Source organism: Palaemon carinicauda, chromosome 21 (genome assembly GCF_036898095.1).
Source record: "Palaemon carinicauda isolate YSFRI2023 chromosome 21, ASM3689809v2, whole genome shotgun sequence".
In the NCBI taxonomy this organism is placed as follows: Eukaryota; Metazoa; Arthropoda; class Malacostraca; order Decapoda; family Palaemonidae; genus Palaemon; species Palaemon carinicauda.
In genome coordinates, this window is record NC_090745.1 from 7383262 (window position 1) to 7401376 (window position 18115).

The window sequence follows — 18115 nt, forward strand, 5'->3', positions numbered from 1 at the left end:
ACACTTGGAATGGTACTTGGCCTCCAGAGCCACCATATCACCCATGCTGAGCCTGGCTATGTGTTCATTGTCCCCAACTTGCGCTGCACACTTCCGTACGCGTGTGTCCACCTGGAAGGTTGTTACTTCATGTAGGGTCTCTGTGCCAGACTTTCCACAGAAAAAGCAGGAGGTGCCGCTGGTAGTGGCTTCTGAAGAGTGTGTTCTGGCGCGCTTGGCCTGGACATTGTCAGTACTATCAAATGCTGAGCTGCTTGCGATGCGTCTCTTCTCTGCTCTTCGTAGCATTGTGTTATTGTATTTGAGCATACATGTTTTATGCCACTTGGCCTGGTGGGCAACCATTGTCGCCTCAACACCTTGTCCTTCATCTAGTCCCTGTAACTGAACAGTTCTTGGCAGTTCTCCGAGTTCATCAAATTTGACCAAGTTTGCAGCCATTGTCGTTTATCCACTCCCAGGGTCTCGGCGTTTAGACAGTACTGGGCAGACAAGTGACTCTGTTGTCTCCTCTTGACATACAAGACACAGCTTCCAGTTTGTCTCAGGAGGTGTTGTGGGAGTACGTTGCTCAAAAGTATCGACCAGTTGGAACTTCTTTGCCATGGCTGCAGTCTGGAACAACGCGTCTCTGATGTCAGGTGGTGCTGCTGCTGCCTCACTTGCAAAGACACAAAACACCACCATGTTACCACAAGTTACTACTACAAGCACCATGACTATCAACACTATACTATTACTGCAGCCGCCGTCACTGCCACCAACGCTGCCGCTGCAAAGTAAAATTCATTTTCTTGTGAAATGGTAGCCAAATTATTTGGTAAGCACAGAAGTATGTGTAATTGTACAATACTTATCACTTCTAGCACACTTATCACCTTTAGCATCCACAAAAAGACAAATTATGGTACATATTCAATGACGCTAACGGTAAATAGCGGCCATTTTGAAAAATGGCCGCCAAATGTGCTACGGGGAGAATCTTGAATGCCTCCATATCCAAAATTGTTCAGAATGTATTAATCCACATGTGTGCCAATTTTGGTGCTTTTAGAACAATTTGAACAATTGGTTTCATATTTCTTACTATGCCGCTGGGCTATATCGAGCGTTTGGAAGACCCTTCTCTAAACCAGGAACAAGTCAAACACACAACCTAATGCAGAAATGTGATCAACTATAGTTTAGATAATTAAAAATTAATGACAAGGAAAATGGTCATTAACTTCAGGGTCTGGATATACTTGATACAGCGCAAAACCTGATTGGAAATTAGTATTAATTTCAAAGTCCATTTTCAACAATCACTCCTGGGATTCGGTGCTTTAAATCATAATAGATGCATTGGGTTTAACAACAAAATTTCATTAGAAATGCTGTTACGTTAATACTAGTGTACGAGACCCGTCTAAATAACGCGTAAATATTTAGATATGCACACACTCAGATTCAACCCTGCCGCCGCCCCCCCCCTCACCTTTCCTAACTACCATACGGCAGTTTGGGCACCTTGTGGAATATTGTCGTTTCCGATTGGCTGCTGCTCTGCGAGACAGGTAAATAAATCATTAAATAAATAAATATATTAAAAGTAAATAAATAAATATATATAATATATACATATATAATATATATATACATATACATATATATATACATATATATACATATATAATATATATATATACATATATATACATATATAATATATATATATATATATACATATAAATATATTAAATATATTAAAAGTAAATAAATAAATATATATAATATATATATACATATACATATATATATATACATATATATACATATATAATATATATACATATATAATATATATATATATACATATAAATATATTAAATATATTAAAAGTAAATAAATAAATATATATAATATATATATATATATATATATATATATATATATATATACATATACATATATAATATACATATATATATATATATATATATACATATATAATATATATACATATATAATATATATATACATATAAATACATATATAATATATATATATATATATATATACATATAGGCCTATATATAATATATATATATATATATATATATATATAACGGATTTTGAGCGAAGCGAAAAATCTATTTTTGGGTGAGATAGCCATGGCGTCCTGATGGAAGGTTCCTGTTTGGTAGCTTCCTTGGGTATAAGACTACTAAGATATTCCCAGAGAATTTAACCACAGGTTATCACAGAATTCTAACTTCTGGAGCGAGTATCTCAAAGGTTTCCCTTTAAGACATCGTAATACAACAGGGGACACGCATGTCTGATCGTGCCACATAGCTATCTCCACCCCGAACATAGTTAACGCTTCGGTGTGTAAGGGCTGAGAATAGCTGGGAGCCGTTCCACAGCTAATCTCACTCGTGGCTACTACTGATACTCGAGACGTAAACAAACGGACGCCATTGCTCTAATGACGTCACGCGCGTCTTTATCCTGGCGCCAGTTGCTGCCCATCACCATGATACAATTGTGTAGGGTGGGAACAAACTGAACGAAGTAGTAGGGAGGGTCCATCAGGACGCCATGGCTATCTCACCCAAAAATAGATTTTTCGCTTCGCTCAAAATCCGTTTTTTGGGCTCAAGCCATGGCGTCCTGATGGAAGAGTACCAGAGAATCAATGTATCGTGGTAGATTTTCCTCCAGAGTTAAGTGCCTAGGCATTGACAAAACAGCAAAGTAATCTTAGGTAAGAACCATAGGAACGAAATATCCTGCCCCCCATTGGTAGGAAGTTCCCATGGGCTATGCCGACGTCAAAGTGGTATTGAAGGGCTATTCATCTTGACAGAAGAACTTTTAAGAGCTTAGAGATGAAGCAGAATGTTTGATATTTGTATAGGAACATTCTGAAGTAGGCCAGTGGTGGTTGGGCACTGTGTGTAGAGTTCATCTCCTGATTATCAGAAGTAAGTATTCGTGTAGGAACCTTACTGAGACAAGGTGAATATAATTTAGGATTAGACATCTTAAATTCTTCATGACCATAAGAAAGGAGGAATAAATAAAACTATGACAGTATGTATTTCATAGTAAGTAGGAGCTGAAAGAGACGCATAAGTAATAAAATATAAATTTTATTTCACAATGCAGAAATTAAATAATTTACAGCAAAAGTAAAGTTCATTTACAGTAATAATAATGTACATAGAAATAAAGGCTTGCTCTTGAATCTGAAAGGGAATTTCAGGATTAGTAGGTACTCGTTCTCGAGGAACGCAAGTCTTTAAATAACACATCATGCTCAAGGCATGCGGCACTTGTGTGACACTATGACATTTCACCTGGGATAAGAACAGTTATAAAAGCACTAAGTGTTTTTAGACATCACTATGAATCACTCGAGGGTCAACATAGGCACCCGAAGAGTTAGAGTCCCAAGTAACTCACTGTTCTACGCAGAGTTAGGTGCAGGTTTCATAACACTACCTGCGGCTACCACAAAATGTTTGATTTCGTGCACTTGTTTCGCATAATGTTTAAAGAAAACTCGCGAGGACTTCCAGCCCGTAAAGTTTTTAAGGCTCTCAAAGTCCATGCTCTGAAAGAAGTTCAGAGAAGATGCCACTTTTCTAGGATCATGACCAGCGGGTGTACTGTTCGGATCCGCTCTGCGAATGAAGTAGGTGATTTTCGCTCTTAATTGTTTCAGTGACAGGTCGCTGCCCGATGTTTCTCCTTTGAAGAGTTGGCCTCCACCAAAGTTTGAAGTTCTGCGAAGATAGACCTTGAGACTCTCTACTGGACATAGAGAGACATCCTCCTTCAGGGGGCATATTCTCCAAGGGCCCCATCTTTTGGTGGGTAGTTCATTTTTGGCGAGAAACGTCGGATCAGGGGAGAGGGTCACTTCTCCTGAATCAGCAAACAGGATGTGTCCCTCTTCTCTTGATAATGCCACTATTTCGCTGACTCGAGCTCCCGAGGCGAGAGCAAATAAAAATATAACTTTCTGAGTCAGATCCTTGAGGGGGCATGAATCATTGTCCAAGTTGGAGGCGAAATGGAGCACCTTGTCTAGTGACCAGGAGATCGGTTTCGGAGGGGGTGCTGGGCGTAGGCGAGCACATGCTTTCGGCAGTTTGTAAAAGATGTCGTTGGACAGATCAATTTGGAAAGCATATAGAATTGGTCTAGTCAAAGCCGATTTGCAGGTTGAAATCGTATTGGCTGCTAATCCTTGTCCATGAAGGTGAATGAAGAAGGACATACAGAAATCAATGGTGATTTCTTTAGGATTTTTTGCTTTAACAAAGGAGACCCATTTCCTCCAGGATGATTCATATTGCCGTCTCGTGGATTCGGTCTTGTATTCCTCTAGGAAGTCTAGACTTTTCTTCGAGATCCCAAACCTCTTCATTGCGGCAAGGGAGAGAAAATCATGAGATGAAGGTCCTTGATTTTCGATGATGAAGCGAAGACAGTCGACTTCTGTACTTGTTGAGAGAGAACTGGGCCCGGGAGAGGGATCAGCTTGGGCTGCAGCTCCAGGACCAGGGGGTACCAGTTGCTCCGGGGCCACTTGGGAGCCACTAGGGCCGCTGTCCCTTTGAAGGTTCTCAGTTTGGAGAGGACTTTCAACAGAAGGTTGGTGGGAGGGAACAGGTATATCTTCGACCATCTGTTCCAGTCCAGTGACATGGCGTCCACCGCTTCTGCTTTGGGGTCCTCGTACGGGGCTACGTACAGAGGAAGTTGATTGTTGTCGCTCGTTGCAAAGAGATCTATCTGAAGTTCTGGGACTTGATGAGAGATGAAGGAGAATGATCTTGCGTCTAGAGACCATTCCGACTCTATCGGGTTTGTCCGAGATAGAGCATCCGCTGTCACGTTGCGGAATCCTTGTAGGTGAACTGCAGACAGGTGCCACTTCTTCTTCTCCGCCAGACGGAAGATTGGGAGAAGCACCTGATTTATCTGGGGCGATCTTGAGCCTTGGCGATTGAGACAACGAACTACCACCGAGTTGTCTAGGGTTAGACGGATGTGGATCGAGGGCGGCGGGGATAGCTTCTTCAGAGTAAGAAGGACCGCCATGGCCTCCAAGATGTTTATGTGGAACGTCTTGAATAGTGGAGACCAGGTCCCTTGAGCTTGTTTCAGGTGGGAGTGACCTCCCCAGCCCTCCAGTGAGGCATCCGTGTGGATGTTGAGTGATGGAGGAGGGTGTTGGAGAGGAATGGACCTTTTCAGGGCCATTGCTTCCGACCACGGCTTTAGGAGGCGTCGAAGTCTGTTTGGAAGCCGTCTCTTGAGGTCTCTTCGAGCGATGGATGCCGATCGTCTCCAGACTCCCGCGGCATCCTTTAGCTGTGCACGAAGCACTGGGTTTGTCACTGAGGCGAATTGTAGAGAGCCTAGAACTCGTTCCTGCTGTCGTCTTGAAATGCGTTTGGATTTCAGTAGTCGCTTGACAGACCCTGCTATTTCCTTCCTTTTCTTCTGGGGGATGGAAAGGCGGTGTGACTGAAGATTCCAGTGGATTCCCAGCCACTGAAACTTCTGAGCCGGAGAGAGGCGAGATTTCTTCTCGTTGATCTTGAATCCCAGGTGTTCTAGGTACTGGGTAACTTCGTCGCAAGACTTTGTACACTCTTCGGGCGATGGAGCCCAGACTAGCCAGTCGTCGAGGTAGGCCATCACCTGGACGTTTCTTAGGCGGAGCTGTTGTACTATGGCATCCGCCAGCTTTGTGAAGATCCGAGGGGCCACATTGAGGCCGAATGGCATGGCCCGGAAGGCGTAGCTTTTTCTTTGGAGTCGAAATCCTAGGTAGGAGGAAGCGTGATGGTTCATTGGAATGTGCCAATAGGCATCCGCCAGGTCTATAGAGACCGTGTAGGAACCTTGAGGCAGAAGGGTCCTTATTTGTTGAAGCGTCAGCATCTTGAATTTGTTGTTCTCTATGAACTTGTTGAGGGGGGATAAGTCCAGAATGACTCTGAGCTTGTCTGAGTCCTTCTTGGGAACGCAAAACAGTCTCCCTTGGAACCTGGTGGACTTTACCTTCCTTATCACCTTCTTGTTCAAGAGGTCTAGAACATATTCTTCCAGGATGGGGGTCGATTGTTGAAAGAACCGCTGGAAGATTGGGGGTGGTTGCACCCAACTCCAGCCTAGACCGTTCTTGATGATGCTGTGTGCCCAAGGATCGAAGGTCCAACGATCCTGGAATTGGCGGAGTCTTCCTCCCACCGGAAGCACTTCATTGCTTCTGGTGTCCCGAGGACTTGTTGCCTCGGCCGCTAGCTCCCTTTCCTCCTCTACCTCTGGAGGGACGACGAGAGGCGTCTCTGCTTGCACCCCTGGACGAGCCTCTACCTCTGGCATGAAAGGTAGTGGATGGCTGCTCAAAGGCAGGGGTGAAGACCGGTGACTGTGACAACACCGGTTGGGGGACCAATTGAAAGGTCTGTTGTGGTTGGGCAACCACTTGGGAGGTAGTGGGTCCCGGAAACTGACGTCGTTGTTGACGTTGCTGGGGTTTTGGCTTCTGAGGTTTCCTCTTAGGCTGAGGTCCATCGTCCTGAGAGGTTTTCCTTTTTCTGGACATGCCCCACTTGTGGAGAAGGTTCCTATTCTCCGTGGCGGCTCTGTCAGTTATTTCCTTGACAAGGTCAGAAGGAAACAGGTGCTTTCCCCAGATGTTGGAGGAAATCAGCCTCCGGGGTTCGTGTTTCATGGTGGCACCGACAAACACGAATTCACGACAGGCTCTACGTGCCTTTATGAAATGGTACAAGTCCTTCATTACTGTGAGTAAGTGGGATTTGGCTAGTACCATGTAGTGATCAGGTACTGCTGTGTCACAGGCCATAACTTCAAGTTGGACTTGATGAGAAAGAGATGCCGCAAGCCTCTCCTTCGTGTCTTGTTCCCGGCGAAGGAGGTGATCATTGAGCTTAGGGAGGTCTTCATTAAACTGACGTCCGGCGACGTCAGGATCGAGCCTACCCACGACGAAAGTATGTTGGACATCTTTCCATTGTCTAGTGTCAGGGGGTGTCACGATGGAGAAGGGTCTGCACTCCTCCAGTGCAGGGCAGGGTTTTCCTTCTTCCGCCGCTTTAAGGCATGCAGCCAAGGCCTTTTCCAAAAAAGGGAGAATCGCAGTGTCAGGTGCGACATATGTAGGATGCTTCTTGCTCAAGGCAGGAAGCTTAGAGCAGGTAAAGCCCCTGCTCTTAAATGCGGAGGCTAGCATAGCCTGGGCCTTTGCGAGATCGAACACTATCTCTTCTTTAGGTTCGGTCTCCTCCTTCGAGGCAGGTTCGGAACGAAGCCGGACGTAACAGTCCGGGTAGGCCTCGAAGCTTGGGAAGAACTCCACATCTTCCAGCGGGACCGTGCCGATTTTGTCACTAACAAAGATCCTGCCGGTCGCAATAACCATATGCTCTGCATACCTCCACGGGTTGGCATGAGAGCAAGCTGGGAGATCCTTGACCGAGATCTTCTTCGGGTCTCTGGATCCAATCATAGACCTGATGGACTTCTGGTTCTCCTTCAGTCTGTCGTCCATGACAGCTCTAATCAGTCGGATCAGTTCTTGGGTAGAAGAGGAAGGATCCGGGGTCGAGGAGGTAGACGGAATGGACATTTCCGTCGGTGTAGGAGTAGGTGGAGGGATGGACGAGGGAGTAGCTCCAATCTCCGACTCGGTGTATTCCACCTTGTCTTCGTCCTCTTCGGCTCCTTGAGCCATAAGCGTCTTCTCCGTGTCTTCCGAGACGTCAGAGATCTGTTCATCATCCTCGGAATCTAAACGACACTCGTGCATGGACTGAGCCATGACCACATCAGGTTCCACCGTAATTTGGACAGTGGGGATTGCTTCTTTTGGAACCACTGAGTCAGGGGAGGCCTTAGGGAACAACAGGGACCTCAGTTCTTCGGTGGCCAGGTACGGTCCAGTAGCATTTCTCTGAAAACCACGCACCCACCTGCGCAGTTTTTCACGAGCAATGTCTCTAACCTCCGCTGAGGGAGGGTTATGGAAGGCCTCAACTAGGTAGGCCTGGCAGACCGTACATTCCAGTGGATTCCAGAACTTCCAATCCCCTTTCTTGTCTGAGCAAGGGGCGTGAGTCCTGCACGCCGTATGTCCGTAAAACTGCGAGCGTTTCACAGCACAGTAGGCGAAGTCACACTTCATCTGCTCCTCCTGTGGAAGAAAGAGAAAATGAGTATGGGGGAGTCATAGGAATGGCTCTTAAATTAAGTTAATATTAATCATTAATATTAACTTAAAGAAGGTGTGATGCATAGAGAATGAAACAGTAAAGGAGAACACGCCCCATGCATCTCGCCCGGCTGGTTACCATAGGCTTGGTCCTGGGATAATCCAAATGACCGAGATCATTGGATATAGTTTCCTAGGATTCCCATTATATTGGAACTCCATGGAAAGCCAAGGACAAGGTTGGGATCGAATTCATTCGGTTCCCAGTTAAGAGCCAGAAGGCCTCATTAAGGGTAACTGCTTCTGGCAACCAGCCGCGCTAAGATGCACATAGCATGCTGGAAATAGAAGAATGCAAAGAGACAGCATGATCACTAATAGAGCAGTACTAGGTACTGATCTTAAAAGCAAAGCAGCTTATCTATTTGCAATGTAGGGCTATCTTAGTCTTATGATAGCTACAGAGAGGGGGTGCAAGTATTCTTGACGCCTCCGGGGCATCCGGCAAGCCGCCAGCACGCCGGAGCTCGCTCCAGCGTAGATTCTGGCACTAGAACAGACAATTTCAAAGTCAGTTAGATACCAGGATGGCGGCCGCCGGCACAACGGCGGCACGCCGGCAGGGAGCGGCGGCTCCGGCAGCCGGAGGATGCCGGATTGGTGACTGGGGTAAGGATGGTACAGGTAGTATCGGGTTGCCGGCAGTATATGCCGGCACTCCGGAGATCGACCGGCAAGCGGACGATTAGATAGGAGTAGGAGAGCTGCCGGTAGTAGCCGGCGGCAGCCGGCAGTCCCTCGGTACACGGGGGGCTGGCGGCAAGGGTAGGGAAGTCACCAAGAGGGAGGCAGGTATTGCCGACAGTAGAGGCGGCAAGAGACCGGCACCCGGATAGATAGAGAGACAGGGGGAGGGGGGAAAGGATGCAGGAAGTACCGTCAGGGTTCCAGACATCCCTCCCCCTCCCTGAGGGGGTGTACCCATGATAGAGACAGGCTCTAGCATCCATAAGCAGGGGTCACTAGGGACCGGGAGCAGGTAGCCCAAGGGAGGACTAGGGAACACCCAAGAGGGGGGGGAGACTCCCCTATGCAGAGCTACACTAGTAACTAACCTTATAGGACACTATGAAGGTATATGTACCAGAGCGGACAGCACAGGGAAGCTCGGGTAGCCCTACTCATCCACCCTAAGGAGGATTTGTAGGACAGGGGACAGATGAGTATAAACTAACCTAAGCATAGGCTAGGCTATACAAGAGATAGGTGGGGAGGGAGAAGAGAGAGGTCTTCCCAGGAAGGGTTTCTGTACCAGAGCGGCCACAAAGGGAAGGGAGGACACTCCCTAACCTAAGATTAGGCTGATCGGCTAAAACGGTGCAAGAGTACAGTTTCAGCATGGAACAGAGAAACCTTCCTAACCCGGCCTAGATCAGGGCTAAAAGTCCTGAACTAGGCAAGGAAGAAGACGTATCGCTATCGCAGGAAAGTCATAGACTATCCTAGCCATAGAGGTAGGCTAGCCTAACCTCACTCTCAGACGCAATCCTAAAGGGGGTTCATTCCTTTAGGGAGGACTGAGAGGCGATATAAATACTCTATTAGACAATTAATCCCTTTACTCAGAAAAGGGATCAAGGCTAAATAGAGGGAGTGCCAAGGCAGGGGATGAAGGAAGCATATAGGGGTCCTAGGGTTAGGTTAGGCTAGAAAGAATCACTGACTAGCCTATCCCCTATATGGTCCCTGAAGGCGAAAACATTTGCATCACTAGTCAAAAGTATTGTAAAATAATAATGCCACTATCTTCATAACTTAGTCTAGGATCACTAATAAATCATGCATGAACACTTGTATGTAGGCTCCTGGCCTGGGGGCTATAGTAGCCGACTGGTATGAGGTCAATCGATGACCGATAAAAAGCGTCTAAACACGATATAAAAGTTCCTAGCTATGAAGACTAAATAAACTAATGTATTCGATTAGTATATAATGCCGGAAGCGTTGTTGTGGCTAACTAAATAAGACATGCAAAACAACAACGACGCCATAAAATGGCGGGTCCGGTAGAGGCACAGCTCTGCCACAAAACATCAATTATTTCGCGAAATAATATTTACTTTACGGCCAGAGCTTAATTAAACAATACTGGAACCTTGTACTCAACTTTCCAGAAGAAGGCGAGGCTGAAGGTAACGACATAGCGAAGATGCAAAGCGATAAAGTTAACACAAGGGAAAATCCGTCTAAGTAGGGCAGCTACTAAACAAAGGATAAAGACGCGCGTGACGTCATTAGAGCAATGGCGTCCGTTTGTTTACGTCTCGAGTATCAGTAGTAGCCACGAGTGAGATTAGCTGTGGAACGGCTCCCAGCTATTCTCAGCCCTTACACACCGAAGCGTTAACTCTGTTCGGGGTGGAGATAGCTATGTGGCACGATCAGACATGCGTGTCCCCTGTTGTATTACGATGTCTTAAAGGGAAACCTTTGAGATACTCGCTCCAGAAGTTAGAATTCTGTGATAACCTGTGGTTAAATTCTCTGGGAATATCTTAGTAGTCTTATACCCAAGGAAGCTACCAAACAGGAACCTTCCATCAGGACGCCATGGCTTGAGCCCAAAAATATATATATATATATATATACATATATGTAAATATCACCCACGAAATGCATTTAATACCGAATTCTATCTTGGGAAAACATATCCACTTGGAATTCATTTTATGGTAACAGCTTCTGGCCGGGTGGTGATTCGAACCACCACCTGTACGGCTTGAAACTATGCTAGCAGGGACCCTAACGACTCAGCTGAGTCGTTAGGGTCCCTGCTAGCATAGTTTCAAGCCGTACAGGTGGTGGTTCGAATCACCACCCGGCCAGAAGCTGTTACCATAAAATGAATTCCAAGTGGATATGTTTTCCCAAGATAGAATTCGGTATTAAATGCATTTCGTGGGTGATATTTACATTAATTAAAATCACGTGTGCTTGTGATATATGTTCATATACATATATATATATATATATATATATATATATATATATATATATATATATATATACATATATATAATATATATATATATGTATATATATATATATATACATATATAATATATATACACATATAATATATATATATACATATAATATATATACATATATAATATATATATAATATATATATATACATATATAATATATATAATATATATATACATATATAATATATATAATATATATACATATATAATATATATAATATATATATAATATATATATTCATAGATAAATTATTTATATATGTATATAATATATATATATATATATATATATACAGTATATCTATATATACAGTATATCTCTCTCTCTATATATATATATATTTATATATATATATATATATATATATATATATATATATATATATATATATATATATATATATATAAGCCACAAACTTGCTCTATTATATAGAGGGGATTAGCACAGTGCAATGAAAACCATTAGTATTGCCACAGTTTTCACTTTAATATTTGTTCAGATGTTGTTAGGTTTGGAACCATCAATTGCCCAATTACTCCATTTCTCTGATGGACGAAAGAATAGCGTCACGGGCATTTAGAATCAAACTCTCCTAATTAGCAAACTAAAGCCATAATGTTCCAGATAAAATAATTATTTCCAAGAGCATAACATTAAGAGTTTTAAATATGAATGGAACAATTTGATCATCGTTCGAGTAGATTGGATTGGAATAATTTTAGGGTGGGAGCCAGTGACAATGACGCCACCATTGGGAATCTGAAAAAAACTAAAAAAAATACCAAACCGTTCGAAAACTCATAAAAACTCAGAATACCATAGATTTAGTGCCACAGATTAACTTTTCACGAAATCAAAATTTGCTGGGGAGACTTTCAATTTAAGCAGTATTTGAAGCTAGGACAGATGTGTCCATCATTTAATGACCTAGCCCAGCGATGGAGTGATATTTATCCGATGCTGTTGATAATACCAAGGTCTATAGAAAACTTTTCTATAGACTTTGGATAATGCATACGTCAGTCCTGTGGTCGTAAGAACACTACCATCATACGTCGTGCTTGTCGTAAAAAGCGACTAAAAGGACAGCTGCTGCCTTGCAGTCTTGCTTTTTAGCTAGAATCTAAGTTCTGTGAAAAGTGGAAACTGATGCCTTGCAGTTTCACTATTTGGTCAAATGTTAAGCCCATCGCTAATAACTATGGTTGATCACATGCGATCCTAAAAGCCCTCCGTGAAATTATTAACCTTGCTTGATGCTACGAATCAGACAACTGGCCCCTTAATGTAAGTGTGACAGAAAGGAGTTGATAACAGCGTGAAGTTTTTTTTATAGCCAAATTTGATTCCATGACAGTGCTTGATGCATTTGTCTTATATTTGGCATGATGATATATCCTATTTGTTCCAGCTATGACGAATTACTTTTAGATAACTGAGAAGCAATCGTATGTAGTAATGACTAACTTAGTAAATTTATTTAATATATTAATTATGTTATTCTCATAATTACGTAAAATAGCTGTGATCTTACTACATGTACAAGAAAAACTATTAAACAATTACTATACCTTTCGGATGGGTACGTAATTTAACCATTACAATTCGAGTACCTTCTTAATCGAAAAGCATCGTCTATCAGACCCTAAAATATTCCACACAAATAAATGGCAAAATCCTACGCTTCAAATATCCTAGCCTTTTATCACATTGTTATTCTATCTTCAGTCAGCCATTCCACATACTGTAGGTAACTGTACTCAAGTCTAGTCAGATACAAATACCAGTCGCCTAACAATCACTATTCATGACCGATTTTTAGGGTTATAAGGTTTATGTACCAAAAGGGAAAAATATAAGTGAATAAAATCTGAAGATCCAGATCAGCTAAACTAGATAAATCTTTCAGCCTCGCAAAGTAAATTTCCGGTACCTGATACAGATCAGTTAATTTCGCTAAAATAAGCAAGGAGGCAACTAATGGGTGGATTGGATGTCTGGTAGCATATATGCGGCTAATGATAAGCATGAATCTACACAACCGGTATTTGGCAGAAATAAGACGTTGTAATCTCTTAACAGGGCTCCACAAGGCACAGGAAGGGCTGGAAGACCCAGGCGTACATGGCTGAAAACTATGAAGCGTAAAGTAGATGATGACGAATAGAAAATATTGAAATAAAAGCTCAACATAAAGACGACTGGCGAAATCTAATCGAGACCCTTTGCGTCAATAGGCTTAGAGAAAGATTCCTCGATCTCATAGCAACTGGTAAATGGAGGAAGTTGACAAGAGCGACCTAAAACCTTTATAATTTACACACTGAATGAGTTTTAGTTTACATATAGAGCGAGCAGTATATTGTGTTAACCTCATTCGCAATAATCACGTTTACGCATTACACATTACAGGTCACCATGCCAGAAAACAAAAATAACTTCATAGAAATTTATCACTAAAGCGAAGTTTGCTTCGCACACTTACAAACAACCATATCACGGTTTAAAAAACCGTGGCTTATTTCACACGAATACTTGCCTTTATCATATGAGAATACCTCACTAAATAATCTACAAACACTATCAATACTTGAAACTTAAGACTTAAGCAACAGCTCTATTCGGAATCTATTTCCTCAGTCAAAAGGTTTGAAACTTCCAACCAATCAGAAACATCTGTTTCCTTCCCGAGAAACAAACAAGGAATCTGCAAAAGCGTCATTTCACTCCTAAACAAAGGCGATGGTCCAACGAGTAATGCTGCCATCTGTTGGGAATTTCATAACTCAGAAAATCTCGTGAATCGATTAGTTATTTCTAGAATAACTACATTGGTAATTATTGGATTTACGATTAGTTCTTGAGATTTGGAGTTTTTTAAATCATGGAATTTTGTTGAGAAATGTTGATCAAATTATTAACGAAACCTTTTCTCCTAATAATTCTTCTCTCCCCGTTTTGTATCTAAACTGTGACCGATCAGAAAGAATGATTTGTTAAAAAAATTTCAAACGTTATTTTTAACTACATTAGAAGCCTCGTTTTACAAGCTTAACAACATCCTCCTAATCGCTCGAATCTTCCTTTGATATCTCAACCAGAATTACAAACCTGACACCCACATCTATGCCACGTCCAAAGAAAGACTAGAAAATGAAGGTTTACTATTAATCTACTAAGGAGAATCTCAACATGAGCTTTCAGCGGGATTCTCAAAAAAAAAAAAAACTATTCAAATACCCATTCAAGTTTAACTTTGTTGTAGCAAAATAATGAACGAATATTAATCAATTGTGAATGACGTCATGGGTTGAAATTTCAACGAAAATTATTTATCAACTGCAATTCAATCAATCCTCCCTTACTCCAAACCATCTTTGTCAGCCGGTTGGTGTGAATTACAGAGAGAGAGAGAGAGAGAGAGAGAGAGAGAGAGAGACACACACACACAATATATATATATATATATATATATATATATATATATATATATATATATATATATATATATATATATATAAAGATTTTTATTTTTATTTTCTTACGAAGTTGCTTCACAAGATATAAATAATACGAAGGACAAATGTTATTCAATAAATCCTTAAACGCTGACACGTTACACCTTTCAATGAAACAAGGGAAACCCGAGTTACCATCTATAAAGATACAGTTTTCACGTCTCCAGAGGGAAGCAGATCATAATCTCTTTGCAGCATAACAAAGCGAACATGAAGCCTTCGGCAGACGATAACTGATATGAGGTTTGTTTTCTAAACTAATGAATTGTTCATCCTTTTTTAGTCATCATGATATATACACACACACACACACACACACACACACACACACACATATATATATATATATATATATATATATATATATATATATATATTTGTATTTATCTCTCTCTCTCTCTCTCTCTCTCTCTCTCTCTCTCTCTCTCTCTCTCTCTCTCTCTCTCTCTCTCTCTATATATATATATATATATATATATATATATGAATAGGTAGATAGCTAGATGAGACACCTTAATTCTCTTTGAAGAGAACGATCCTAGAATGGCACCTATAGGAAACGTCTTTGCCTGGCCACCTGTTGCACGGGGATTCGAGACTTACTCAAACATAAAAAATATAAATGCCATGAGTAAACAAATTAGTATATACGTATACATATTTTGGGTGGGGGGATAGGTATATTGATTTAGAGTATAAAAAGCAGAACCATCATGAAGTGTGTTATCATATCGGAAAGAACAAACACCCCCCAAAACCCATGAATACCTGTAAAATATGTTAATATGTTGATATATCAGGAAAACTTTGTGGGTTGATGTGGTCTGGTGGTAGCGTCCTTACCTAGTGATTGTCAGACTGGGGTTCGAGTGCCGCTCAAACTCGTTCGTTCCTCTGGATGCTGCAACCTTACCATCCTTGTGAGGTAAGGATAGGGGGGGGGGGAAAGTTTGGGGAAGCCTTAATGGCTATCTGCTGAGTCATCAGCAATCCCTTGCCTGTCCGTCCTTGGTCCTTGATTGGGTGGAGAGGGGACTTAGGGGCTGATCATTTGTAATATGGTCAGTCTCTAGGTCTAGGGCATTTTCCTGCTTGATAGGGCAATATCACTGTCCCTTGCCTCTGCCATTCATGAGCGGGTAAAATCTGCTGAAAATATTTAAAATAATCCTATTGGCCTTTGAGATTAGAAGCCTTGTTTTTTCTACCTCTCAAGATCTGTTCCACCAATTATAATCAATTAGTTTTTCATGTGATGTTTCAGTTACAAAACTGAAAAATATCATGATTTAATAATATTGCAATTTCCCCAGGGTCAAACTATATCTTTACTGAACTATTTTTTCAAATTCCAACAGATACTGGTACCCATTTCCATCTAGGTAGACTGGCGGCTGGTAGGCATGGACCAACCGAAGACCTACCAAACGTGGGCTAAAAGCTGTCCCACTCAGTCACATATCCATGTCACATTATTGCACATTTCCACTCAGTCACATGACTATGTCACATTATTGCACATTCAATACTTCAATGACAAGGAAAAATCGATTTCTGCTACGCATTCACAGAGTCCAGGGGTTTCTTTCCCACTAACAGGGATATGGTAGCCTGATTGTAACGTCCTTGCCTGGTGATCGCCAGATTGGGGTTCGAGTCCCGCTCAAACTCGTTAGTTCCTTTGATCGCTGTAACCTCACCATCCTTATGAACTAAGGATGGGGCGTTTTAGGGAGCCAATAGGTCTATCTGCTGAGTAATCAGCAGCCATTGCCTAGCCCTCCCTGTTCCTAGCTTGGGTGGAGAGGGGGGCTTGGGCGCTGATCTTATATATATGGTCAGTCACTAGGGTATTGTCCTGTTTGCTAGTGCAATGTTACTCTCCCATTCCTCTGCCATTCATGAACGGCCTTTATACCTTGAACTTCACTGCTATACTTTTCTTGACCCCTGATGACCTTAACGAAAATATTCCTTAATAAGGGTGAAATGATATGGGCTCTTTTGACCTCAACCGGCGAGTGTCATACGGTTCTATCCTTGAAGGACAATAATGATCTTAATGAGATCTAATTCTTGTTCGTGTAAATGTCCTGAGTTGAATTTCATCAGAAGAACCACACTAATGACATTCCACTGTTATTTACTGGTCGAAAGAAGTCTCAGCTAGACTTATGAGGAAGGTGGATTTGCATTTTACTTCAAATGAAAACAAGGAATCAGTCACAAAAACAAAACCCAACTCCTCTCTCTCTCTCTCTCTCTCTCTCTCTCTCTCTCTCTCTCTCTCTCTCTCTCTCTCTCTCTCTCGTATCATAGAAGGGAATAATTATGAGACATTGTACAAAAGATGTAGGCTACTTTACCAAATGAGGAACTTTTCTGTTGATCAACTTTTAATACAAAACGAATTCAATGCTCGATTAGAATACTTGTGATTTGATTGATGGTTGGCTTTGTCAATGGAAATACAAAGATACTTTGGACTTTGATTATGAAGCTATACGTATAGCTACTACTCTTCACCTTTGAAGACTCAAGTCATTTGCTGATGCAGAGATGCAATTAAGGCGAAAAAAATTATTATTATTATTATTATTATTATTATTATTATTATTACTTGCTAAGCTACAACCCTAGTTGGAAAAGCAGGATGCTATAAGCCCATAGGCCACAACAAGGAAAATAGCCAAGTGAGGAAAGGAAACAAGGAAAAATAAAATATTTTAAAAACAGTAACAACATTAAAATGAATATTTCATATATAAATTAATCAAGAGGAAGGGAAATAAGATAGAATAGTGTGCCCAAGTGTACCGTCAAGCAAGAGAACTCTAATCCAAGGCAGTGGAAGACCATGGTACAGAGGCTATGACACTACCCAAGAAAAGAGAACAATGGTTTGATTTTGGAGTGTCCTTCTCCTCGAAGACCTGCTTACCATAGCTAAAGAGTCCCTTTTACCCTTACTAAGAGGAAAGTGGCCACAGAACAATACAGTCCAGTAACCCCTTGGGTGAAGAAGAATTGTTTGGTAATCTCAGTGTTGTCAGGTGTATGAGGACAGGAGAATCTATAAAGAATAGGCCAGACTATTCGGTGCGTAGGTAGAGGGAAAGTGAACTGTAACCGTAAGCCAGTCAAAGGACCCCATAACTCTCTAGCTGTAGTATCTCAAGGGGTGGCTGGTGCCCTAGCCGACCTACAACCTACAATGATGTTATGTTGTATTTAGATAAGTGTTTATTTATTGTTAATTAGAATTATCATAGTTTGATTAAGAGAAAAACTGACTAAAAATAGT

At 41.7% G+C, this 18115-nt stretch overlaps 1 protein-coding gene across 4 annotated transcripts in view; it reads right to left on the reverse strand.

Moving 5' to 3' along the window:
• The window catches only part of LOC137615176 (uncharacterized), an 851893-nt gene extending 837928 nt beyond the window's left edge, over nt 1–13965 (reverse strand). For all 4 annotated transcript variants that reach the window (XR_011039177.1, XR_011039179.1, XR_011039176.1 and 1 more), the window contains exon 1: nt 13833–13965. The gene's annotated coding sequence lies outside the window, so the exon portion shown is untranslated. The remainder of the gene's footprint in view (nt 1–13832) is intronic.
• Between the last annotated feature and the right edge of the window lie 4150 nt (nt 13966–18115).